General features: G+C 43.2%; 1 protein-coding gene across 5 annotated transcripts in view; it reads right to left on the bottom strand.

Annotated features, from left to right (window-relative positions):
• FILIP1 (filamin A interacting protein 1) overlaps positions 1 to 26,478 on the bottom strand; it is a 148,165-nt gene that overhangs the window by 18,233 nt on the left and 103,454 nt on the right. Inside the window, exon 1 of one of the 5 annotated variants that reach the window (XM_034766193.1) lies at positions 12,794 to 12,809. The exons of the other annotated variants lie outside the window; for them this stretch is intronic. The gene's annotated coding sequence lies outside the window, so the exon portion shown is untranslated. Of the gene's footprint in view, positions 1 to 12,793; positions 12,810 to 26,478 lie in introns of those variants that run through there. 5 annotated transcript variants of the gene reach the window in all.

Below are 26,478 nucleotides of genomic sequence, written 5' to 3'. Positions count from 1 at the left end.
AATAGAGTTTGGGTGTGGGAGGGCGCAGGGGGTTGGGGGACGGGACAGGGTGAGGTGGGATTTGTGCAGCGCTTACCTGGGGGGGCTCCCTGGAAGTGGCGACATCCCCCTTACTCAGCTGCTAGGCAGAAGCATGGCTGCCTCCAACTGCAGGCACCACCCCTGCAGCTCCCATTGGTCATGGTTCCCAGCCAATGGGAGGTGCGAAGCCAGCGCGCTGGGTGGAGGCAGCGTGCACAGCTTCCTGCCCACGCCTCCACCAAGCAGCTGAGCAAGGGGTATGTCACTGCTTCTGGGGAGCCCCCCAGGTAAGCGCTGCACAGATTCCACCTCACCCCATCCTGTGCCCCAACCCACTGCCCCCTCCCACACCCAAACTCTGCACGGTGGCCCGAGACTGCCCCAGCAGCGCCCAGTGCACCTGACGCAGGGGCTGCCTGAGCTGCCCCTGAGCCAGGTGCACCGGCTGCTGCAGAAGTCACGGAGGTCATGGAAAGTCATGGAATCTGTGACTTCCGTGACCTCCATAACAAAATTGCAGCCTAACTTTCAGGTATAGGATGGTGTAGCACATAGCACAGAGAAATGGGGAGTGGAAAGAGAGGGTGAAATCAGGGTAGCTAGCAGAAGAGAAAAGAAAATATACCAGGAATGGGAGTAAATTAGTTTGTCTGATGCATCCCCTAAGAGATGTGAAAAAATTAAAGTGAAAAAAAGAAGATTCCCAAGCAACATGCACTGTCTTTATACATTCTAGGAAATTGTGCATAGGATGGCACTACCAACACCAACCTCCGTACTGCAAGTTTCTTAAACTGCTAAACTAAGCCCTTATAAGGTCAGGTAAGCAAAAAGAACTACATCCTTGAAAATTCTCAGGCCCCTTTTCCCCAAAAAGTTAATTTAAAACAGCCTAGGTGTTTGAATTACTGACATTCAGTTAAGATACACATCCCCTCTGAATCTGGCTCTGTGTAAATTAGATTCATAAGAACATAAAAATGGCCATACTGGATCAGAACAGTGGTCCATCTAGCCCAGTATCCTATCTTCCAGCGGTGGTCAGTGACAAATGCTTCAGAGGAACTGAACTGAACAAGGTAATGATTGAATGATCCAGCCCATCGGCCAGTCCCAACTTCAGGTAGTCAGCGGTTTCGGGACACCCAGAGCAGGGGGTTACATCCTTGGCCATCCTGGCTAATAGCCATTGATAGGCCTATCCTCCATGAACTTATCTAATTATTTTTGGAACCCTGTCATACTTTTGGTCTTCACAACATCCACTGGCAATGAGTTCCACAGTTGACTGTGCCTTGTGTGAAGAAATACTTCCTTATGTTTGTTTTAAATTTGCTGCCTATTAATTTCATTGGGTGACCCCTAACTCTACTATTATGTAAAGGGGTAACTAACACTTCCTCATTCACTTTCTCTACATCATTCATGATTTTATAGACGTCATTCATATCCTACTAGTCATCTCTTTTCTAACCTGAAAAGAAATTATTTTAATCTCTCCTCATAGAGAAGTTGTTCCATATCCTAATAATTTTTGTTGCCCTTGTCTGTACTTTTCCCAATTCTAATATATCTTTTTTGAGATAGGTGACCAGAACTATGTGCAATATTGAAGTTGTGGCCATTACATGGATTTATGTAGTGGCATTATGACATTTTCTGTTTTATTATCTGTCCCTTTCCTAATCATTCCTAACATTCTGTTTGCTTTCTTGACTGCTGCTGCACATTGAGCGTATGTTTTCAGAGAACAATCCACAAGGACTCCAAGATCTCTTTTTTGAGCGGTAACAGCTAATTTAGACCCCATCATTTTGTATGTATAATTGGGATTACATTTTCCAATTTGTATTACTTTGCATTTATCAACACTGAATTTCATCTGCCATTTTGTTGCCCAGACACCCAGTTTTATGAGATCACTTTCTAATTCTTCACAATCAGCTTTGGACTTAACTATCTTGAGTAATTTTGTATTGTCTGCAAACTTTGCCACCTCACTGTTTACCCCTTTTTCCAGATCATTTATTAATATGTTGAATAACATTGGTCCCCTACAAATCTTTAGGGGCCTCTGCTATTTTCCTATCCACTGTGAAAACTGACTATTTATGTCTACCCTTTGTTTCCTATCTTTTAACCAGTTACTCATCCATGAGAGGATCTTCCCTCTTATCCCATGACTTCTCACTTTGCTTAAGAGACTTTGGTGAGGGACCTTGTCACAGGCTTTCTGTAAGTCCAAGTACACTATAACAGCAGAATCACCCTTGTCCACACGTTTGCTGACCTCCTCAAAGAATTCTATTACATTGGGGAGGCATGATTTCCTTTTACAAAAGTCATGTTGACTCTTCCCCAACAAATCATGTTAATTCATAATTCTATTCTTTACTGTAATTTCAACCAATTTGCCTGGTACTGAAGTTAGGATCACCTGGAACTTTTTTTAAAAGAGTGGCATTATGTTAGCTATCCATCAGTGATCTGGTATAGAGGCTGATTTAAGCAATAGGTTATATACTACAGCTAGTAGTTCTGCAATTTCATATTTGAGATCCTTGAGAACTCTTAGGTGAATACCCTTTAGTCCTAAAGACGTATTACTGTTTAATTTACCAATTTGTTCCAAAATTTCCTCTACTGACAACTCAATCTGGGACAGTTCCTCAGACTTTCACCTAAAAAGAATGGCTCAAGTGTAGGAATCTCTCTTACATCCTCTGCAGTTAAGACAGATGCAAAGTATTCATTAACTTCTCAACAATGACCTTGTCTTCGTTGAGTGCTCCTTTAGCACTTCAATTGTCCAGTGGTCCCACTGATTGTCTGGCAGGCTTCTTGCTTCTGATGTACTAAAAAAAATTTAGCTGTTAGTTTTTTTGTCTTTTGCTAGTTGTTCTTGAAGTGCTTTTTTGGCCTGCCTAATTATACTTTTACACTTGACTTGAGAGAGTTTATGTTCCTTTCTATTTTCCTCAGTCAGATTTGTCTTCCAATTTTTAAAGGATGCCTTTTTGTCTCTAACTGCCTCTTTTACTCCGTTGTATAGCCATGCATCCATTTTTGTGATTTCCTTACTGGGTTTTTTTTATTATTTGGGGGATACATATAATTTGAGATTCTGTTATGATGTTTTTTAAAAGTTTCCATGCAGCTTACAGGCATTTCACTCTTGTGACTGTTCCTTTTAATTTCCATTTAACGCGCCTCCTCATTTTTGCATAGCTCCCATTTTTGAAGATAATGCTAGTGTGGTGGATTTCTTAGCATTTTCCCCCCTACAAGGATGTTAAATTTAATTACATTATGGTCACTATTACTGATTCAGCTATATTCACCTCTTGGACCAGATCCTGTGCACCACTTAGGACTAAATAAAGAACTGTCTCTCCACTTGTGGGTTCTAGGACTAGCTGCCCAAGAATCAGTAATTAATGATGCGTAGAAATTTTATCTCTGTATGCCATCCTCAGGTGACACATTCCCGGTCAATATGGGTATAGTTGAACCCCCCCGCCCCCCAATATTATTGGGTTGTCTGTTTTCGTAACCCCATTAATTTCCCTAGGGATTTCACAATCACCATCACCATCCTGGTCAGGCGGTCAGTAGTATATTCCTACTGTTATAGTCTTATTATACAAGCATAGAATTTGTATCCATAGAGATTCTCTGGTACTGTTTGATTCATTTAATATTTTTATTATATTTGACTCTATGCTTTCTTTCACATATAGTGTCTCTCCCACCAGTGCCACCTACTCTGTCATGCCTATATGTTTTTTACTTTGGTGTTACCATGTCCCATTGATTATCAAAATTCCACCAAGTTTCTGTGATGCCTTTTATATGAATATTCTCACTTAATTCCAGGCACTCAAGTTCACCCAGTTTAGTATTTGGACTTCTTGCATTTGTATGCAAGCGCTGATAAAATGTATCAATATTTAGTTATCTGAGTTCATGTGATATAATTGACTGGGGCGCTTTCATTTGACTGCTTCTCTTCAGTTTCTACTTGTACTTAATCAACTTCTATCCTCTCCTCTTTACTAGGATACAGAGAATCCTCATTAATAAATCCTCCCCTAAGCGATGCATCTGTCTGAACTGTACATGCCTCAGCATTTGTTGGCTTTCCCCCAGTCCTTAGTTTAAAAACTCCTTTATGACCTTGCACCAAATATTTGAATGAGCATAAGGGAAACTAAATGGGTGTCCAGTACATAACAAAGAACAAGAAAAAAGTAGAATGGAGGATACTTTAATTTACTCCCTATTTCACAGTCCTATTATTTTCTTTTCTCCTCTTTATGAGTTATTCTAGTTAGACATGTTTTCACTCCCTTGGACTCAGTAGGCCAAATTTAAAGGCAACGCACAGGGAAGAGGTGTAAGTTAGATTGCTACCCACCTACCAAAACTAAGTGAATTTAATGGTATGTCTTCACTATGGAGACTATACTATACTATAACCTTGTAGCGTACATGCAGCCTACACCCACGGAAGGGGTTTTTCATTGGTATTGGAACACCACCTCCTTGAATGATGGCAGCAATGGAAGCATTCTTCTATCGACATAGCTATGTTGCCCTGTGGATTAGGTTGGCATAGCTATACCAAGATGGGGTGTTGATTAATAATGGCTACCAAAAAAAATCTGCCCCCTAAATCCAAATTTATTAAAAAACAAAACGACAACCATGCTAATCATTGCACTTGTTCTAGTCAACATCCATCAGTCCTCTGGGGAAAAAAACAAGCCCCTTTTAGCGTGTTGCAAATTGGGTTCCCAAAAATTAATCATCAGTTTTGAAAATCTTGACCTAAATGAATTTACTTCAACCACACACGTGCTTCTTGCATTCATTTTCCATTAATATCTGAATAAACAACCTTTACTGGCATAAATATTCACAGAAGTGGTGTCAAAGTCACATGGACAAATATTAGCAGAAATTATGTATTTGCATCAGAAATCCTCGCACATGCCAGGAAAGGTCATGGGACTTATCTGATTACTCACAGCTGACCAATGCAGTACAATCCACAATGTATTTTTAAATAACCTCTAGAAAGTTGTAATCTGCTTGCTGATATTAAACCAGCAGAAATAACAGCTAACCTTGTTGTGTAATTTCTTATAGATTATTCTCCATGATCTATTTTTCTGAGACTGTTGGAAAGGACTGAATGGACATGGAGATTAAACTACCCTAATAGGTGCTGTGTCCAGGTTGTGTGGGTCAAGTTAGAGCGTCATCTGACAACGATAAAGAATCACAGAAAGAGTCACTTCTAACATGGAACAAGGAATTTTATTAGCAAAGCCTATTATTCCCAAGGCTACTCCATCTCTCTCTGCAATATTCAAGAGTTTCTGCCTAGAACTTTCCCCACACTCCCACTGATTGGCTTCCTGCAGTGTTTTTAAAAACATAGGCTACATACCTTCACAAAGGGTTATGTAAAAACTCTTTTGCTTTACTTATGATGCCATGGTACAGTGCTGCCAACTCTCACTATTTTATCATGACTCATAATATTTAGTGTTATTCTTAAACACCCAGCTCCTGGAGTCATACAAATATGTGAGAACTTGAGCTTTCATTAAAAAAAAAAGAAATTGTATGTTTCTAGTCCTCATAGTTGCAGAGAAAAGCTTGAAAATGTGACCCCAATGTATCCTAAAGGTTCAAAAATCAGAAGGCAAATAAAAAGAACCAAAATGGTTTGGTTTCTTTTTTTTTTTTCTTTTTTTTTAAATCTCATGATTTCTAAGTCGGTTTTTGCATGCTGGACTCCTGATTTTTCAATGCTTGTGGTTTGATAGTACTGATAAGAAATAATGTTACAGTACTTCTGTATGAATGAATTAGTGAATGTGGGCATCTGTACAAGTGTAGTTTTGGACCTTCAGAGCACTCAACTCTGTCTCAGTTCCTACACAGTAAAATCAGAAGGCCTGCAGTTTAAGAGGTGGTCTTACATCAAATAGTAAACTTCTATTTCAGTGTCCACAGAAACCACTGAAAGTTGTTTGTGTGGAGGATGGGTGGTAGAACCATGTCAAAACTGGTAGTGGTGTGACAGTAATAGCGGAAATCTACAGCCTTGTTTTAGTGTTACTGCTAAGCAGCAGAATAAAAGTAGGGTTACCATATCTAGCAAATAAAAAAAGAGGACCCTCCACGGGCCCTGGCCCCGCCCATTTCCCCACCCCCAGCCCCACCCCAACTCCACCCCTTCCCCACCCTAACTCCGCCCCCTCCCCCCTCCCACTCCCAGCCACGCGGAAAGGGCTGCCCGAGTGCTACCGGCTTCATGGTTTGCCAGGCAGCCCCCAGACCCTGCGCCCCCGGCTGGCGCTTCCCCAGCGCAGCTGGAGCCCGGGAGGGGAAGCGCCTAGCCGGGAGCGCAGGGTCTGGAGGCTGCCCGGCAAACCGGGAAGCCGGTAGCGCTTGGGCTTCGGGCAGCCCCCTTGCCTCCGGACTCTGCGCCCCCAGCCGGGCACTTCCCCTCCCGGGCTCCGGCGGCGCAGGGTCCGGAGGTATGGGGGCTGCCCAAAGCCCGTAGCGCTCGGCTCTTAAACAGAGCCAAAGAGTCGGGGAGGAGCAGAGCCGCCGCGGCTGGAGGCTCTGCTCCTCCCCTGACTCTTCAGCTCTGTTTAAGAGCCGAGGTGCCCCAGTGCTACCGGCTTCGGGCAGCCCCCATGCCTCCGGACCCTGCGCTGCCGGAGCCCGGGAGGGGAAGTGCCCGGCCGGCGGCTGGGGTCCGGAGGCAAGGGGGCTACCTGAAGCCCATAGCGCTGGGGCAGCTCGGCTCTTAAACAGAGCCGAAGAGTCAGGGGAGGAGCAGAGCCGCCATTTTCCCAGACATGTTTGGCTTTTTGGCAATTCCCCCCAGATGGGGGTTTGAGTGCCGAAAAGCCGGACATGTCCGGGAAAAAGAGGACGTATGGTAACCCTAATAAAAGTGACTTTTGTCTTGCTATGGCACCTACTATACAATACTTCAGATTCAATGGTTAACTGGAATTTCAGCAGAAACCCAAACTATGCTGTTCCATCTTGACCTTTACTACTGATTTATCAGTAGGCTTTGCCTCCAGCATTGGCTTGGATGCTGTTGTTAAGGCTATCTGAGTCACATTGGTCTATACAGGCTCCAATGACTCACCAAAAAAAACACCCTCAGAGACTCAGAGCAGGAAGGTCTTAATATACTGTCAGTAACAACTCTGCTCTGGGTCATCAAGAGAGGGTGAAATCCCCTGCATGCAGTGTCAAAATGACTTGGCTAGCTTCAGTGGAGCAATGAAATGATTTACTTGCGTAATGAAATGCAGAGCTAGGTGCATTCAGAACCACTAGAAACTGGTAGAAAGTTCTGTTCTCTTGGCCTTGGATTGACGGTTGAGGGTGTGGGGGATCCTGACTGGCTGTTATTCCCCTCTCCCTCCAGAGACATATCCATCCAGTGCCAGAGCTTTGTCCTACTAACTACTGTTGATGGTGTTTGGTTGGCACTTGACTTCACAGCCCCGCTTTGGATAATCACTCTTTCAGGTTAGGAAGACATTTTTTCCACAAAGCAAAACTGGCTGGTGTGGCATGATTTTTTTCCTCTCAGGAACAAGGAGGTCTGGTTATTATATATGTGACAAATTTGCAGGAGTCTAGTATGGAATATGGTGCAGTCCCAACTGGCAAACCGGTACATGATTAAGCTCTGGTAGCTGGGACTGAGATTTGATGGGCAAGCGTATCAGTCTATAAGGTCTAATGCAGACAGACCTCTTTCATCTGGACCCCTAATACTCATACGACAAAGAACAGGTGAAAGGGGAAATAGACTGCTGGACCTAATCTCTTATATAGTAGCAAACCTGGGGAGACTGAGTGAGGGTTTCTTACTTGGAATCTGCATTGGACTTGGTCTGCTGGGTGGTTTTACTCACCTTGTAATGCTGATTGGTTTATTGAATAAATAAAGTTACTGCCTTGTTTAACCACATATTGTTGTCCTATGTCTTTTTCCTGCATCTGTCAAGTTCAATCATTGACACACAAACATGGAACCCCACAATGCCATTTTCCTAGTCACTTTTCAGAGTAGAGCTGGACTTCAACATTCATTACATATTACAGATGGAGACAATTTTTTTTAAAAGGACAGTGCAACAGTGTGTCACCTGAAGAGTTTAGAGTAGAGTTGTTATGGAGATCTAGTTTACATGGGACTTATTTTGTTTGAACAACAGTAAGAGAAATACTGGAACCTCAACCACTGCCAAGGGCCAATTTGGGCAGATGGAGGTGAGGAAGAAAGCCAGAGCTATTTCATTCAGTTGGCTGGTTGGTTCCACGGTTCTTTGCTCCACTGAAACACATCAAGACTATTGCTGTTCAGACAGTATGAGTACTTCTTCTATACGAAGCAGTCCACTGCTGCTATTACATAGCTAAATATAGCCGACAATAGATATAATAGACTGACAACTGAAGGTCTTCTTAAACAGCCTATCTGTTGTCCTTTAAAATAGTGACAACCAAGTTTCTTTTGGTGTAGTTCACCTAAAACATATAAATTCTTTTCTCTCAAATATATTGAAGATTTCAAAACAAACATAACATTTTAAAATCTTTCTGTGCTTTATAACTTCCAACCAATTCTTCTCTGAATTTGAAAAGTGTGCATAGAATGTAAACATCATTCTGATCTAAAACATATGGAAAGTTTCTGCTTCAATGGCCATAGGGGCAATTCCACAATGTCATGCACAAATTTGAAATTTACTAAACATACTTCACAATGGATGAATAAAAACCGATAATGATAGTTAGCACTTAGAGTCAATATGAGAACCTAGATACATTTATGAGCCAGGATTTTCAGAAGTGACTAGCAATTTTAGGTGCCCAACTTGAGGTAATTTAAAACTCCTGATTTTCAAAGGGAGAGTGCTCAGCAGTCTCTAAAAATCAGGCCCCTTTAGGTGGTTTCAAATTGAGCATCCAAAAATTGATGTACCCCAAATGACTTTTAAAAATCATTATAATAGAGTATATTACACTTTTCATTTTTATGTCTCAGTACTTTATAATGGTGGGTAAGCATCATTAACTCCATTATACAGATAGGGAGAACTGGGGCACAGAGTTAAGTAATTTACCCATGCAAGTCAATGGCAGCACCAGGAATAGAACCCCCAGTTCAGTGGGATAATGGATAGTGTCAGAGGAGGGAGAAACTGCGTATGCTCTTTGGAGCAGGCACCCTTTTTCTGTTCTGTTTGTATAGTGCCTACCACAAGGAGGACTTGGCACAATGGAGCTCCTAGATGCTCCCGCAATGCAAAGAAGAAGAAATAATAAATTTCAGAATTATTGTTAAAGGATAGAAATACGCACTTTAGTTATTTATATTTCTAACATTGAAAATTTCTGATGTTAGTATATCACGTTTTCCGTGGTTTGTGAATGGTGGGTGCATGTAGATAAATAAAAATTCAAATCTATAGAGTAAGTTATTATGAAGATGAAGCCAGCTAATGAAAGCCATCTTCCTCTTTGAGGGGGCCTATGACACCAGCATACACTGCTCCTGCCAGTCACACAACAATCTTGAGGAAGCATCAGGAAAGCAAGCTCCTTTTTCCTGTCTTTCAACTTGAGCCACAGAGCCAGAGGGTATGTCTACGCTGCAGTTACAAACCTGCGGCTGGCCCAGGGGGCTCAGATGTTCGAGCTTGGGCTGCAGCCTCAGCTCTGGGGCCCTCCCACATTGCAGGGTCCTAGAGCCTGGATTCCAGCCCAACCCCGAACGTCGACACGCAATTAAACAGCCCATTAGCTTGAGCCCCGTGAGCCCAACTCAGCTGGCACAGGTCTTTAATTGCAGTGTTGACATACAGGGAGTTTGTTTCTGCAGGAGCATTTGAGAGGTCATGCAACTCATTGTTTCCAGTTAGAACGGGGGTGGGCAAACTACAGCCTGTGGGCTGGATCCAGCCCGCGAGCTGTTTTAAGTTGACCCGCGAGCCTAATCACCCAGCTCGGCCCTGCTCTGGTGCGCAGGGTTGGGGTCTGCAACATGTGGCTATGGGAAGCCGCGGCATGGCCCCGCTCTGACTCCTACACACTCCAATGGCCCCCTCTGGCATTCCAATGGGAGCTGCAGGGATGGTGCCTGTGGATGAGGCAGTGTGCAGAGCCGCCTGGCCGCGCCTCTGCGTAGGAGCCCAGAGAAGAGACATGCCACTGCTTCCGGGAGCCGCTTGAGGTAAGTGCCACTCGGCGCCTGCACCCCTAAGCCTCTCCCCATGCCCCAACCCCCTGCCTCAGCCCTGATCCCGCTCTCCAAACCCCTTGATCCCAGCCCAGAGCACCCTCCTGCACCCCAAACCTCTCATCCCCAGCCCCATCCCACAGCCTGCACCCCTAGCCAGAACCTGCACCCCTGCCCCAGCCCTGATTTCCCTCCCACTCCCCAAACCCATGGGTCCCAGCCCAGAGCAACCCTCCTACACCCCAAACTCCTCATCCTCAGCCCCACCCCAGAGCCCACACCCCCTCCTGTACCCCAACCCCAATTTTGTGAGCATTCATGGCCTGCCATACAATTTCTATTCCCCAATGTGGCCCTCAGGCCAAAAAGTGTGCCCACCCCAGAGTTAGAAAGTAATTGCCTATCAAACCTTGTTAAAGAACACATGAGTAGAATTTTTTTTCCAATTAAAAATTTATATGTTTTAAATAAAGCAATTCCTTCCCTACTTTATTCATGCTTAAATTACACAAATGATTTTGGAGAAGCTATTATTTCATAGGTTACTGGGAAATCTTCTACATGTCATCCGGATTGAGAGTGTGTGTGGTGGAGGAGAGGGTTAGGGTTTGCAGTGATGCCCAGATATTTAAGAACATCCACTAGTTTTGAGTACCTCCATTTTTGGATGCACATCTTGAGACACCTAGGACTTGATTTGCATACATTCTGAGCATCCACAATTCCAGTGAAAGTTAATGAGAGGTGCTGGTGCTCAGTGTCTTCCTGGGAAACAAACAGCAAACAACTAAATCAGACCTACTATTCAAGTGGACACTCCAAAATATATAAAGGCACCCAAAATTAGTGGACGCTTTTGAAATTTTTGGGTTCAATCTCTCCCCCAAGTCCATATGAACTGAGAAAGAGAAGAGAAAACCTCCACAGTAAAACTGACGTGATCAGTCCTCGGATCCATTAGCAAAGAGAATGAATGAAATATATTTGTATTAATTCCTTTTCCTGCTAGTCCCTGAAATTTCAAAGCCATCTAGCAGAAGAAAAGGGGAAGGTATGTTGCAGTTATCTTGATACAGAATATTTATGAATAGCTGTTCAATTTAGCAAATTATAAATTGCATTACAAAAGTAAAGGTTCATTAAATATGTGATTACTAATGCTGGTAATCTGAGGAAAAATGTTATCTGCATCATAAAATTAACGCATAGACTACGTATGCTAAACTAACTTTGATCTTGTATTTAGCTGTGACACTTTGAGTACATTTCCCAAATCTGAAGAGCTTTGTGTAGCTCGAAAGCTTATCTTTTATTGGACCAACTTCTGTTGGTAAGAGAGACATTACCTCACCCACCTTGTCTATCATAGGAAAACCACACATTACAAATTTCTGAGAAGTGACTGTGTTAAATGAAATCAGACTTGTACATTAATAATTTTGGCCCTGGAGAACTTCACAACAATTATCAACTTAGACAGCGAAACTCATTTCCTTTATTTAGGAGGATAAACTCTGCTGACCTTAGACAACAACAATAGGTTTGTTTTTTTTCTTCCTTCTTTTGGAATTTGCTAGGTGATTGTTTCAGTTTTATTTATTTGTTATTAAAATCACATTTGGTTAACATGGCTCATCACTCTTAACTTGTCCTCTCCTCTTTGAAACTGGGCACTGAGTAAGTTCACTATTTTAGAGCAATTACACTTATTAGCTCCAATGCCTTGCCAGCTTTCCAAACTCCTTATTCACATCAGAAAAGAACCAAGGATTGTCAAACAAACAAACAAAATTGTTCAGGATGCAAGACAATACTCCAAATACTCAATAGCACTTTACCCAGATATTTTTTTCTTCTGGCTTTAAAAGAAATCATAAATTAAAAGATACAGAATTGCAGCATACGTCAGAAAGGGATGTGGGCAGAAAGCATTCAAAATACATCAGTGGGATAAAGAAGATTTAAAAAATTTTAGATCACAGATTAAATTCCCCAAAAGTGTCTTTGGGCTGAGGTTGTCTTTTCCTTAACACTTCAATATGTTGTCTGCATTCGCACGCACACACACACACACACACACACACACACACACACACACACACACACACACACAGAAGCACAAAATATGAGCACCAAAACAAGGTGTAGCTTTAAATGGTCTTTGGATTCTTCAAACCCAAACATTCCAAATCAGTTATTTTAAGACCATGATGTTCCAGTACCTTAATACAGTTTTTTCTCCCTTCCAAGTGAGTTAAAGTCTTGAGAGAGCTGTAACTTAAAAGACTGCAGAGTTCTCCCTTTGGAACATGTCAGATTAGCCAGTGCTTCATTAATTTACAAACCCAGTTCCCAAGCTGTTCTTTTCAATAACACTTACAGCTGTTTCCTTGCCAAGTAAACCCATTAACAAGTGAAAGGCGCATGTATAAGAACAACTAACATTTGTTAAATAAAAGCAGATCTTGATTTTCTTACCTCACAATTAGGAATATACATATGTATATTTGCAAGAGGCAAAAAAAAAAAAAAAAAATCCAAAAAAACCCCCACGCTTGCTGAAGAACTTAGCAGGCCGTGCTCAACCTCCTGCTCCACAGGGAATTAGCCATCACATTCCAGCCATGTCATCAGAACAATGAAAGGTGAATGTTGTGCAAAACAGCTTGGGACCACTCACTGATGATGTCATCCCTCCCTTATATGGTTCATTATTGTGCAGATTTACTTTGGTCAGTGAGAAGGGGTGGAGTCCAGTGATTCTAGAAGGAAGGCAGTTCTTAGGAAAAGAAAATAAACTGGCTGCAGAAAAGCTTAGTAAAATGCATAATCTATTCTAGATGGGGAGAAAACTGCATCCCTTCCATCCTCCCCTCACTTATTTTCCCTTCAGAAAAACTGGATTCCAGCCAATTCTATTCAGCATGGATGAATGTAAGTTGCAATCACATTAGCTGAAGATGCAGCATACTGAGCTGAAGTTAGCCAGGGTTTAGGTAAACAATTGATCAATATAAAGAATTCCATCCAAAATACAACACAACTAATGAATAACAAGCAACTTTTAAGTTACCTTTTCTTGCAGCTATCTTGGAAGCTATCTTTAGCAAAAACGGATATGAATAAGCTCTCCACACTGACTTGACGCTTCTGAATTTAAATCAGTTTAACTATCTTCAGGATTTGCTTTTGTCAGCATTCTGCTATAATCCCATCTCCCCTTTTTCCACCCCCCGCCCCGGTTTATTATTAACAGCTTCCCACCCTCCACCACCAGGTTTATAATTTAGCAGTTATAAGATATTCATTTGAAACCAGGGAGCATCTAAGAGTTATGTTCTTTTAAATTAAACAAGTATGCACAAAAGAGAAGTTTACCAGGCTGAGTTGCCACTTTTGTTCCTTTAGCTGAAGAAAAGCTTGAGGTGTTGTTGTTGGGTTTTTTTTGGGGGGGGGGGAGTTAAAGTTAACAGTCATACTCTTGTTGATGATTTATTGACCTATGGTCCATTCATAAAGGGATTTATATACTTATGTAAATAAAGGAAATCTATTGCTGCCGCCCCCCCCCTCCAAAAATAATAAACTTGCTTGTTTGTTTTTAAAAGCAGATGCATGGCAGCAGGACTATCACAAGAAACAGGAACGGGACAGAAGAGCATAGTCTTGCAAACCCCCAGTGTTTAAAAATCATGAATCACGTCGCCCTCCTCCCTCTCCAGTCATTGACATTTTTGGGTCCTTTTAATGCCCTTTGATCCTCTATGCTGTGTTTGGGTCACCTTTGCAGGCTTTATTTCTCCACAAGCCCGAGGACTAGAAACTTTTTTTTTTTTTTTTTTAAACAAGAGACTTTCAAGCTTTCATTAATCACAGGATTCCAGAAGTTGGACTTTTAAGAAATAAAATCAAATACATTGTGAGATGGAAACACTGCAAACACTCTATTATTATACATAAATATTGTGAAGGTTGCAAAGTCAAGCACTCAAAAATTAGAAAATTCCAGAGTTAAGGTTGCCAGTGCAACCATAATTCAGCTCCTTTGTGAGTATGTATTATGATACAGCCTTTAATTACAGGATCACATACTTTTTTCCTACAGGACCCCTGCCTTGTTCAGTGCACAGAAAGGCACTGCTCTGGACATGAAGCATGGCTGTGCAGTGAAGGAGATTGTTATAGGATCCCAGCTTCATATGTTGCAAAAGTTGGAAGATATATAGGCAATGAGACAGGGGATTGCAGGAAAATAAAGTTCAGTCTTATGGTTTAAGGCAGGTAAATGCTTCCATGAAGAATTAGAGTCTATCTGTGCCTCTGCCACAGAGTTCTTATGTGATGCTGGGAAAATCACTTAAAACCAAACTCTTCACAGGTGGCCACTAACTAGGGTGACCAGACGTCCCGATTTTATCGGGACTGTCCCGATATTTCCTTCTTTGTCCCGCGTCCCGACCAATGTTCGGTCGGGACACTGGACAAAAAAGCAATTTTGCCCTCCGCTCCGGCGCTCACGCCCCCCACCACCCCGACTCCATCCCCTCCTTCCCCCATTGGATCCCTCCATGGAGGGAGGAGGTTAGGAGGAGGGATGTGTGAAGGGGGGATGGAGGGAGGAGGGTCAGGCATCTACCAGGAGCGTGGGAGGGGAAGGGAGAGTTGCCGTGGCTGCCGGGGGCTATTTGGGCATGGCCCGGGCTGCGTGCAGGCAGCAGCCGGGGTTGGCTCTGGCTCGGGTGGGCAGCGTGGACCGGGGGCATGGGCCGCCGGAGACACGCGGCAAAGAGGGGCTGCGGGGGCGAGACTTGTCCCAGGCGGGGAGGCCGGCGGACGGGGCGAGGGGCCAGCCGGGGTCCCCATAACCCATAAACTTCCCCGCCGCTGCCAGGGAGCCCCGCGCCTCTCCTGCTCGGCTGCGCTCCAGCCGAGTGCCCACGGCGGGCTGGGAAAAGCCCTGGCTCCCGCCCGTTGCCCAGCCTGGAGCCCCGGGGAGCCCCTCAGGAGACCGGCCGCTGCTGTGGCTCAGCTGTGCCAGCCCCAGCCCCCTGCACGCCCGCGCCGCGCCGCCCCCGGGGTCCCCGGCTCACATGCACCGCCGCTGCCCTGTGGCCAGCCCCAGGCTCGGGGGCTCCTGCAGCCACTTCCATGGGAGAGACAGCTTTGTCCCTGCCCGGTCCCGCTACAGGGTTCTGCCTCCTTACACCCATCCAGCCTGTGCCCTGCCCGGGTCCCCGCTGGAGCCATACGCCCTCGCCCACCCAGACTTCTTTGCTTCCCAGCGCTTCTTATCGGGTCCCCCCACCCCGATGCCCTCTTTATCCCCAGCCCCCTCTGCATCGGGGCCAGCTTTTGCCCTGGGGTGGGCACATGCGGCCGGCGCGGCTGGGGCCTGCTAATGCCCCCCGCCCCTGCGAAACTGCTTTTTTTTTTGCTCCGCCACCACTTTTTTTTGCTCCGCCCCCGGTCTGCTCCCCCGCGTCCCGATATTTCATCCCTGTGATCTAGTCACCCTACCACTAACTGTGTGTGCCTCATTTTCTGTGTTCCCAACTTGAGAAGTGCTGAGTACTCACATCTGCAACTGAAGTCAATGGGAGCTGCAATTTAAACATGTAAATGCTATAGAATGCAAAGTACTCTGAAAAATTGGGTAGTAGGCATCTCAAATTGGGCACACAAAATTAGTGGCTACTTTTGACCTTAATCTCTCTGTGCCAAAATTCCCTATCTGTAAAAAGGGGATAATAATACCCAGTTTTCTCATAGGGCTATTGTAAAAATAAATTTATTAATATTTGTGATGTAATCAGATGCTATAGAAAAGCTTTCAGAGCAGGGTTTGAATAGTGTACAGTAAATAAGGCCTGGAACCACACATAGAACAACGAAGAGAAAACATAATATTGAGTAGCTGATCAATAATGAGTACCATCCATCCTATGCACTGAATGAGTCTGGGGGCCTGTGAAAAAATAATGTGATCATGTAATTAAAGACTGCATCATAATGCATAGGTACTAGGAAGCCAAATGAAGATTACCCTTAATTCTAGCATTTCTTAATGTTTGAGTGTTTGACTTTGCAACCTTAATAAATGTTCACTTAATGTAGTTTGTGTGTAAGTTCCTAGGTTTGTTAAAAAGCAAACTGACAACAGAAATTACATGTGGCATCATACTGATATCCACAGGAGTCATCAGCAGAGTTGGAACCTTTAGATCCACCAGATAGACCTCTGCCTCTTGAACTAATGGAGTAGCTGATAGCAGTAGCACGTTGTTATTCTCTTTATGGACCAACACTAGAGGCGGATGGAACACTTTGGCTGTATATTTCACAGATATTTGCAGACAGCCACTCACTCCTCTCTACCTGCTTTCCTCTCATTGCTTGCACTTACAGTAGGAGGGGGCGGAAAGGAGCAAGTGGCAGGGCACTCAGGGGAGGGGGCAGAGAGGAACGAGCACTGGGCAAGTGGGGGGACTTGGGGAAGGGGGCGGAGAGGTGTGAACAGCAAGCAGGTGAAGAGGGCATCGGAGAAAGAGGCAGAGCGGGGCAGCATCTTGGGTGGAGTGAGAGGTGCGGCCACGGTCTGGATGCTGCTGGCCCCTCCCACTTCTAAGGAACTTCTGGCAATCCCGCCCAGCCTTCCCAAATGCAAGAGTCGTGCACCGCTTGTGCAGACAGCAAGGAATGGTGAGACTCAGGAATCTTAGGCTACGTTCTATGCTCTGAAGAGAAGTGTGTGCTAGTGGGCACAGAGTCTATTTCTCATTTCCCCCAAAGGTGACCCCTTCTTCTTCCTTCTTTCTAACCTGCCCTTGTCCCAGTCATGCCTCATCCCCACCCCAGTTCCTCATCCCAGTTCCATTTTCCTCACCTGGCCAGTCCCAGTCTCCACTCCTCAGGCTTTTCATCCCAGTCCCAGTATTCTGGGTCAGCAAATCCTAGTCTTGCCAGTTGTGACATTCCCCCTGGAATCCACCTTCCAGTGCCCGTATCCACACCTCAACCCCCACTGCTATTACCCAGCCATTCTCAGTTCCCCACTTCTTTATTTCATCTCTTTCTCTCCTTCACCCTGGCCCCCAATTATCCCCTCCCCAACCCATATTCCTCATCCCCACTGGCTCATAGTCACAAACTCCCTATCCCTTGCCTACCCAGCCCCACTTCTCTCCTCCCCAACACCCCCACCCCCAGTTCCTCATCAGATTTGACTCCTCACCCCTATCTCAGTCCCAGTATCCTGGCCCAGCCAGTCCCAGTTTCCACTCCAGCTCCTCCTTTTATTCAGTCTTTTACTAGCTCCAAGTCCCATCCCCGCTAGCCACATTTCCCCCCCTGGCTCCCAGTCCCGCCCCCTCTGCAACTCTCAGTACCAGTTTCCCTCTTCAAAGTCACAGTCTCAGCCTCTCCACCCTGTCCCCAAGGGTGAAGCTAATCACACACAGAGACTGCCAGTGCAGGTCCAGTTCTCTTGTTCTGGCTCATTCAATCAGGCAGCTTCCTCCTCCACACTGCCTGGAGCTGGGGGGTAGAAGGGTGGAAAACGGGTTGTCTTTGAAAGCACAGGAGAGACAGGCCAGCTCTCTGCTTTCAATTCAGCATGGCCTGCAGCTCAGACCTGCACTTACACGGAAAGTCCTGCCAGTCCTGGGCTATAGCTTGCCAAGTGTGCATGGAATCTTTGGGGACATTTAGCTGCTCAAATCTAAGGTGTTTTTAACATGTGCAAACTGTGATTTTTCAAAGACTTAACTAGAATAACTATTTGGGCAGATTTTCACAGGGATGGCAAAAGGCACATCCCTGACATAAAGGACACTTCCCTGCCAAATTTCAAATCCCTGTTCCAAGAGTGCAGAATGCTAGACCCTTGCAAAGAAGAGGTCACTAGCATTTTGTAACATGGGCAAAACAATGTGTTTTCCCTAGCCTCATTCTTGGAGACAGCTGAACAGTTTGAGCTAAAATAAATGAGAGAGAGAGAGAGAGATCAGCCTAAGATAGATATGTGATGTGACGTGGAAAATTTCAGCCCCAGCAGTTAATGTTTGGCAAAGTTATAACAACACCTAGGTCTTCCATAGCGTTTTTCATCAGTAGACCTCAAAGCACTATACAAAGGAGGTAAGCAGCATTATCCCCATTTTACAGATGAAGAAACTAAGACACAGAGCAGTGAAGTGATTTGCCCTAGGTCACCCAGCAGACCAGTGGCCAAAATGGGAATAAAATCCTTGTCTCCTGAGTCCCAGTCCAATGTGCTACCCACTAGTCCATACTGCCTCCCTATAAAAAAATGAAAAGAAGGTCTTATAATGGGAAGTGTCAGGCAACCTTTATAGCAGATGGTGCTTCCACCCCTCCTATGTATTATTTATATTGCTGTAGTACTTAGGAGCCCCAGTTATGGACCAGAACCTCTTTGTACTCGGCCCTGCCAAACTCTTTTTTGTGTATTGACCTAGAGTCATGAGACACATTAAGGGGAAGAAATTTCTCCTTGTAAAGTTTAAGATACTGATACATCAGCTGTATTTGCATATTCATTTTAGAGCTGGCATTCAGCCAATACGCCCTGACTGCACTTTTTATTAGCTGCATACACAGCTCCAACTGATTGCCATATTTAGGGTCAGGAAGAAATCTTCTGGGTCAGATTGGCAGAGACCGTGGGGAGTTTTCACCTTCCTCTGCAGCATGAGGAATGGGTCACTTGCAGATTTAAACTCGTGTAAAAGGGGAATTCACTGTAACTTGATGTATTTAAACCATGATTTGAGGATTTTAGTAACTCAGCTAGTGGTTAGGGGTCTATTACAGGAGTGGGTGGGTAAGATTCTGTGGCTTGCAATGTGCAGGAGGTCAGACTAGATGATTATGATGGTCCCTTCTGGCCTTAAAGTCTCTGAGTCAGAGTATGTCTGTTTCAAAGGGTGTCTCTGTTCTCATGCTGGGTTTTAGCCAGCATAACACTAGGCATATCCCCTAGAAATCTGGAGGGAGACAGTGGGGTTGGGGGCCTGTGTGTAGCAGGATTTGGGTTAGAGTGTGAGTGGGGCTGGGGCCCTAGAGTGTGAGAGAAAGCAGCACACAGCAAGGGATGAGTCGTGATCGAGAGAAGCTGAAGTGGCCTGCAGGAGTAAGAGGTCAGGAAGGGAGAGAGGAAGGAAACTGGAGGGGAGTGCGCGCACACACACACACACACACACACTAGGGGGAAAGGAAGATAATATCAGTGAGGCTGGAGAATAATGAGTGGGAATCCAAAATACTGGAAAAAGGAGGCAAATAAAAAAAAGGGAGAAAGAGAGAAAAGGATGAAGCTGGAAGGAGGGAGAGAAAAAAAATGACAAATAAGGATGATGGAATCAAATAGAAAAACAAGAACAAAACTATGTACGTAGAATCCGAGATTCCAAAATTCAAAAGTGAGAAGGGACCATTGTGATCATCTAGTCTGACCTCCTGTATAGCACAGATCATAGAACTCCCCCAAAATAATATCCTTTTAGAAAAACATCCAATCTTGATTTCAAAATTGTCATTGATGAAGAATTCACCATGACCCTTGGTAAATTGTTCTAATAGTTAATTACTCTCACCATTAAAAATGTACACCTTATTTCCAGTCTGAATTTGTCTAGTTTCAAATTCTAGCCATTGAATCATTTTATACCTTTATCTGCTAGACTGAAGAGCACAATACATATTTGTTCCCCATGTAGATATTTATAGACTGTAGTCAAGTCATACCTTAATCTTCTCTTTGTTAAGCTAAATAGAGTGAAAGACTCAAAGAGCTCACTTATAAGGCATGTTTTCTAACTCTTCAATCATTTTCATAGCTCTTCTCTGAACCCTCTCCAATTTATCAACAGCCTTCTTGAACTGTGGGCACCAGAACTAGATACAGTCTTCCAACAGCAGTCACACCAGTGCCAATACAGAGGTAAAATACCCTCTTTACTCCTCAAGATTCTCCTGTTTATGCATCTCATGATCACATTAGCTCTTTTGGCCATAGCATCACAGAGGGAGCTCATGTTCAGCTGATTATCCACCATGACCCCAAATCTTTTTAGAGTCACTGCTTCAAAGGATGGAGTCCCCTATCCTGTAAGTATGACCTACATTCTTTATTCCCAGATATATAAATTTACATTTAGCCATTGATAACAAATGTTAAATAGAGGAGGGCCAAGAAGTGATGCCTGCAGGACCTCCCTGGAAACAAACCCTCTTGATGATGATGATTCCCTGTTTACAGTTACATTTTGAGACCTATTAGTTAGCCATTTTTAGTCCATTTAATGTATGCCAGGTTAATAATATAACATTCTAGTTTCTTGAATCAAAATGTCATGCAGTAACAAGTCAAATGCCTAACAGAAGTGTAAGTATATTATGTCAATACTATTACCTTTATCAACCATACCTGTAATCTCGTAAAAAATATATCAAGTTAGTTTGACAGGATCTATTTTCCATAAACCCATGTTGATTGACATTATTTACATTACCCTCCTTTAATTCATTATTAATCAAGTCCCCTATCAGCTGCTTCATTATCTTACCTAGGACTGATGTCAGGTTAACAGGCCTATAATAACCTAGGTCATCCTGTTTATTCTTTTCAATACAGACACCAACTAATACCCCATCTTGTGCTTTATCTGTTAGGACATTGATCCATAAGCATTCAAGGTCATTTTCTTCCAAGTTATCAGTTACTCGGAAACAGTAAAACCACTTTTGACAGAGTGCATCTCTCCCTCCCCTTTTGGCCACTTGATCCTTTCTAACTAGGTTATAACCATTGATTTTAACATTCCAATTGTGTGAGCCATCCCACCAGGTTTCAGTCTTATCAACTAGACCAAGTTTATGGTCATAAATGAGCAATTTCAGTTTTTCTTGTTGTTACCCAGGCTCCAAACATCGGTGCATAGGCAATTAAAGAATTTCTTCTCTTCATGTCCTTTGGTTCCTTGATTAATTTTGTTCTCAGCATCTCTCTTTTGTGCGGAATGTCCATATCTTCCCTTTTTTTTACCCACCCCTTTTGCTATTAGTTTAACCCCCTCCTGACTACTCTAGCCAGCCTGTCCCCAAGCAGATTGGTCCCCCTTCAACTGGATCAAGGATTCAGGCCTAAATTCATATCAGTTTTTATACGTTTAATGTTTTTATCTTTACTTGCTTTGTGGGTCTGTTACAAAGTCAGGTCTGTAACTGCATAAATCATGGCCCTTGAACCACACCACGAGCCCATTTGGCTAACACCACCTTTTACCCCCCTGTGGAACACGGATTTAATTTGGTAAGTAAAAGTGAACAGCTAAAAAATATTAAAATCCATTTTCAAAAATAACTAATTTTTTTCTCAAAAGGTATTGAATCAGAAAGAGCTTATCAGGTTTCAGATATAGATTTTATTTCAGTTTAATCTAGAATTCTGTGTGTTTACACATTCTTAGGCCCCAATCCTGGAAACTGGGCAGACCCCTATGTAGCGTTCCATTAGGAATTTATGCATGAGTAAGGGTTCTGATTGTAGGATCAGGGACCTTTATCAATATCCACAAAGCCCCTCACAAACCACCTTCCCTTAGATTGATAGGGGAGGAGGGGATTTTATTTAACTCTCAAGGAAATCCTGCAAAACTAGAGAGAGGTCTTGATATATGACATGAAGCTAAACAAATGCATATCATATACCGAATCTCTTAACTCTCAAACAATGTTTTCCCCACACATTTATCATGGTATGTTTGGCTGGCTGCTTGCTGTGGTTTTTTTTTATATAGAAAAGCCCATCATGGTATCCAAGACTAAGAGTCTCCCTTAAATATGTCTTGTGTAGTGGGCTTAAGAATTAAAACACTTTCCTTCATTTATTTGAGCTATTGCACTGTGCCAAAGTATAATGGAGCACATGAGGTATAACAGCATGAACTAAGGCTGAATAGAGTTTCACCTTTAACCCTGGGAGACTCTTTTGAAGTGTGGGAATTAAATTCAGAGCCTAAGCATTAAATGCCTTTTTAAAATTACTTTTTAATCTCTCAGTTTATACAAGAGGACTGAATAGGTCTAGTTTGCTCCCTACAAGATTTTCAGGTAAGCATAACTTTTCTTCTTAATCTCTACATTTAAGCTTTCACCAGCATGAAGTAGTTTAAAACACTAAATTCCAGAACAAATTGCACTCACAACATTTGAGAAACCACATAAGACAAAAAACAGGAAAAGAAAAGGTGGTGGGGGAGGGGAATCACAAATTCCAGCCTAATTCAAAATTTGTGCTACATAGCTGGGTACAGTCTTTTGCTACAAGGAAGAGGAGAAACTGGGAAGCAAAAGATGGAATTGATTTAACTGTTTAATGATGTGCTAATAGACTACACATTGCTCTGATTTGTTGCTCTCTTTTGTCGGTGTTCTTAAGTGTCTGTAGTCATTGCCCTTAGCAAATGAGTATTTGATTATAAAATTTGCTTTAAACACTGCTTTGTATTCTTTCCAGGGACAGCCCCACCCTCTCCCTTGCTCTTTATCTTCAGTGCAAGAACATATGTAACAAACATTAATAGCAAAGGCAGTATCTGCAACCTTCGCAGATTCTCTAGCTATATTACAAATAACCCTAATGCTGCTACTAGTGCAAACCAAAGCAAAACAAAGATTTATCTGGATTTGTATTTACTTACAGATATGAAAATGCACATCATGTAGTTTGACAGACTGCAAATTACTGTCCATAAAAAACCCAAAGCAATGAAAACCTTTCATTATTCGGCTCCAGTGTTCTCCTTGATCTTTTAGGGCACTTGTCTTTGCTATATGTTTCTGGATAATTAGCACTCATTTGTTAGGTGCAAATCTGTCTTCAAACTTCCACCTGTCCACATATCTTCCCATAGCTTAATAGATGTTAATGAATTCAATGGAACAAATTCCTGGTAGAGCATAAAAGAAAAACTCAGAAAAAAAGACTTTTTAATATGCTTTTGAAAATATATTTAACTAGGTGGTTCCCTGTGCCTTTTGGGAAAAGTATACACTAAAGATATATATATATACACACCAAATCCTTGAAACTGAACCTTGTAGGAAAATCCTAAGTAAAAGACCACAAGTTGGAATCTGTTCTGTTATATATTCTAGGCAATACATTTTATGTGGTATACGTCATACACCCTAAAAAACTTCATTTGGTGATCTAAGCTGAACAACTGGCTTTGTTCACCTTTCTTCTTATTTAAAACAGGTTGTTCCAGGCAGCTGTTAAAAAAACCCCAACACTTTGTTTTATTATTCCCTAGATAATTTCTAAATAAGTCATGCTGCCTGGGTTTAAGTTTTTCTTCTCTTTTCTTTTCAGTATGTAAATTTCACTACATTTTGACATTGTTGCCTTTTATGGAAGTATGATCCATGAGCTAACCATAAACATTTCTTTCTTTTTGGCTTAAGAGAAATCATTCTTGCTTTCATGGAACTGCTATATGTCGTGATACTATTTCAAAAAGCTCATTTTGGAAGCAATGATATTACACACCCGAGTGGGAGATGTTTAATAAAAGAAACAAAACAAAAATGATTTAACTTAAATCATAGATAAATTCAAAGGAATCATAATAGTTGGTTTATACGACTAATCCTTTATCTGCCTATGAAGAAAGCCAGTGTCAGTGAGACTTCTCTGAGCAATGATGCTTAAAGCTGAACATCATTCAGGACCTACCTAGACAGCAAGTTGTACTATATCAGGGTTCTAATTGCTTTATGGCATGGTTTGTTCTTGCCAGTATGGACAGGATTCAATCATGTTATACAGCCATATCACATATGACTTGCATCTGAAGAAGTGAGGTTCTTACCCACGAAAGCTTATGCTCCCAATACTTCTGTTAGTCTTAAAGGTGCCACAGGACCCTCTGTTGCTTTTTACAGATTCAGACTAACACGGCTACCCCTCTGATACTTGACAGCCATATCACAGTTCTTTAACAACAGGGGCCAAGTATATCCCTGGAGTAACTCTCAATGATTTCAGTGGGGTTTGTAGCTGCTAATGTCAGGGCTGTAACATGGTTCCATGCTGCCCCCTATCTACCTGTTTAAACGTTCATGCCCACCTCATCACTGTAGCATCTTAGAGCTAGTCTACACTAGACTGTAGCGCTTCTGGTGAAGACTGTCTATGCCTACGGGAGAGAGCTCTCCCGTTGGCATAATAAATCCACCTCTGTGAGAGGTGGTAGCTATGTGGGTGGGAGAAGCTCTCCCGACAACATAACGCTGTTCACACTGGCACTTAGGTCGCGGGGGTGGGGGTGAGGCCTTATTCACACCCCTGAGTGATGTAAGCTATACTGAAGCAAGTAGTACTGTAGACCTGGCCTAAGCAACTTCCATGTTGTTTCAGAGTACACTACTGATCTCTCTTGCTCTACTCAGATTTCCTCCTCCTCTTCCCCAACCCCATCTTCTTTTCCACCTCATTTAGTTCTTTCTCTTCTTCCTCCAGCTTTCTCTCCTCCCCTCCCCTTCCCTATATCTTGCTGCCTTTATTTTTTAATTGTTTATGTAAAAACACTAAGTTGAGGCTGTGAAAAATGCTAAGTTTTATATTCTGCTCTGAAGGCCATGCGGTTAGAGGTCATTTGGAATGCAGAAGAAGAAGAATCCATAGTCTTGGGCCAGCCACACTCCGTCTTCCATTCTCAGAAGTTTGACCTGAGAGGGTGTCAGTTTCATAGTTCTAGTGGAATGTATCTGTCATGCAAGATGACAGATGAGAGAAAAGTGGTTCCTTAGGTAGCTTGAACCAGTGTCATGCAGGGCTTTAGAGATGAGAACTAAGATCTTGACCTTGACTTGGTGCCGTGAAGAGAGCTAGTGCGGTAAACAGAATACCAGAGCGGCATGTTCTCTTGTTGCTGAGTAGACTGGCGGTAGCATGCTGGACCAATTACAAGCTTTTTGTGGCTGGAACAGTCTTCCTTCCTCTTCCACCCAGCACCATCTCTTTCTTTCTTCAAAGTCTTCCTTAAAAATCCCCAATTCCACTCCCACCCCCTTTTCAAGCAATTCCTCTTTTCTTACTCTGATCATGCCAATCAATCCTTAACATCCTGCACACTGTTTAAAAACAATTGATTCAGGGTCTCAGTATTTCAGTCTTTTTGATTTGTGTTTGTATAGCTCAGGGATCGGCAACCTTTGGCACATGGCCCATCAGGGAAATCCACTCGCGGGCCGGGACGGTTTGTTTACCGGCAGTGTCCGCAGGTTTTGCCGATCGCAGCTCCCCTGGCCTTGGTTCACCGTTCCAGGCCAATGGGGGCTGCGGGAAGTGGCGCAGGCCAAGGGACCTAGTCCATCACTGGGGCTCCTAGGCACAACTATAATACAAATAGTAAATCATCATAATTATCAATAATTCTCACAACCCCTCACTCCAGAACTATAGTGTCCTATGTAGACTAAGTTCTTTAAGTTCTTACCTACTTTTATAAAACTCCATGAAACCTCCCCAACTCTTCAACATTGGCCCTGTTTCCCTTCTTCCCTTCACCTCTGAACTCATCAACACTGAATGAACCATTTACAACTGTTGCCTTGAGTTTCTTTTGTCCAAGCCAGTCATGGATCCCTTCTACTCTTTCTACTCTACTGAAACTGTTATCACTAAAGTCTCTAATAAGTCTTCACAGCCAAATCTCAGGACCTCTTACTCCATCTCTTCACCATCTCCCCTTCCTTCCATTCTTCCACTTGCACAAGCCCTACTAGATTCTTCTCTCTGACTACTTTATACCTAGCTCTTCTCATTGCCCTTTCTTCCTTCACAAATCTTCTACTTGCAATCATTTCTCCTCTTTGTTTCTGTTATCATCTGTCCTAAACTGATCCTCCTTTTATTCCTGCCATCCTTTCCTCTCAGACCCCTTCCTTTCCCCCGTTATGCTGGTTTTAATTCTGCTGACCTTGTTTCCAGCTGCTGTTCTTTCTCATAATGCCGCCTAGAAGCAGCATGTATGGATCACAGGATGACTATGAGCTGCCAATTTGATGTGGCGGTGAAAAAGGCTAATGCAACCCTAAGATGCATCAGGCGAGGCATTTCCAGTAGAGATAGTGAA

Source organism: Trachemys scripta, chromosome 3 (genome assembly GCF_013100865.1).
Source record: "Trachemys scripta elegans isolate TJP31775 chromosome 3, CAS_Tse_1.0, whole genome shotgun sequence".
In the NCBI taxonomy this organism is placed as follows: Eukaryota; Metazoa; Chordata; order Testudines; family Emydidae; genus Trachemys; species Trachemys scripta.
Note: the sequence above shows the minus strand (reverse complement) of the source record. Positions and strands in the feature narration are given on the sequence as shown.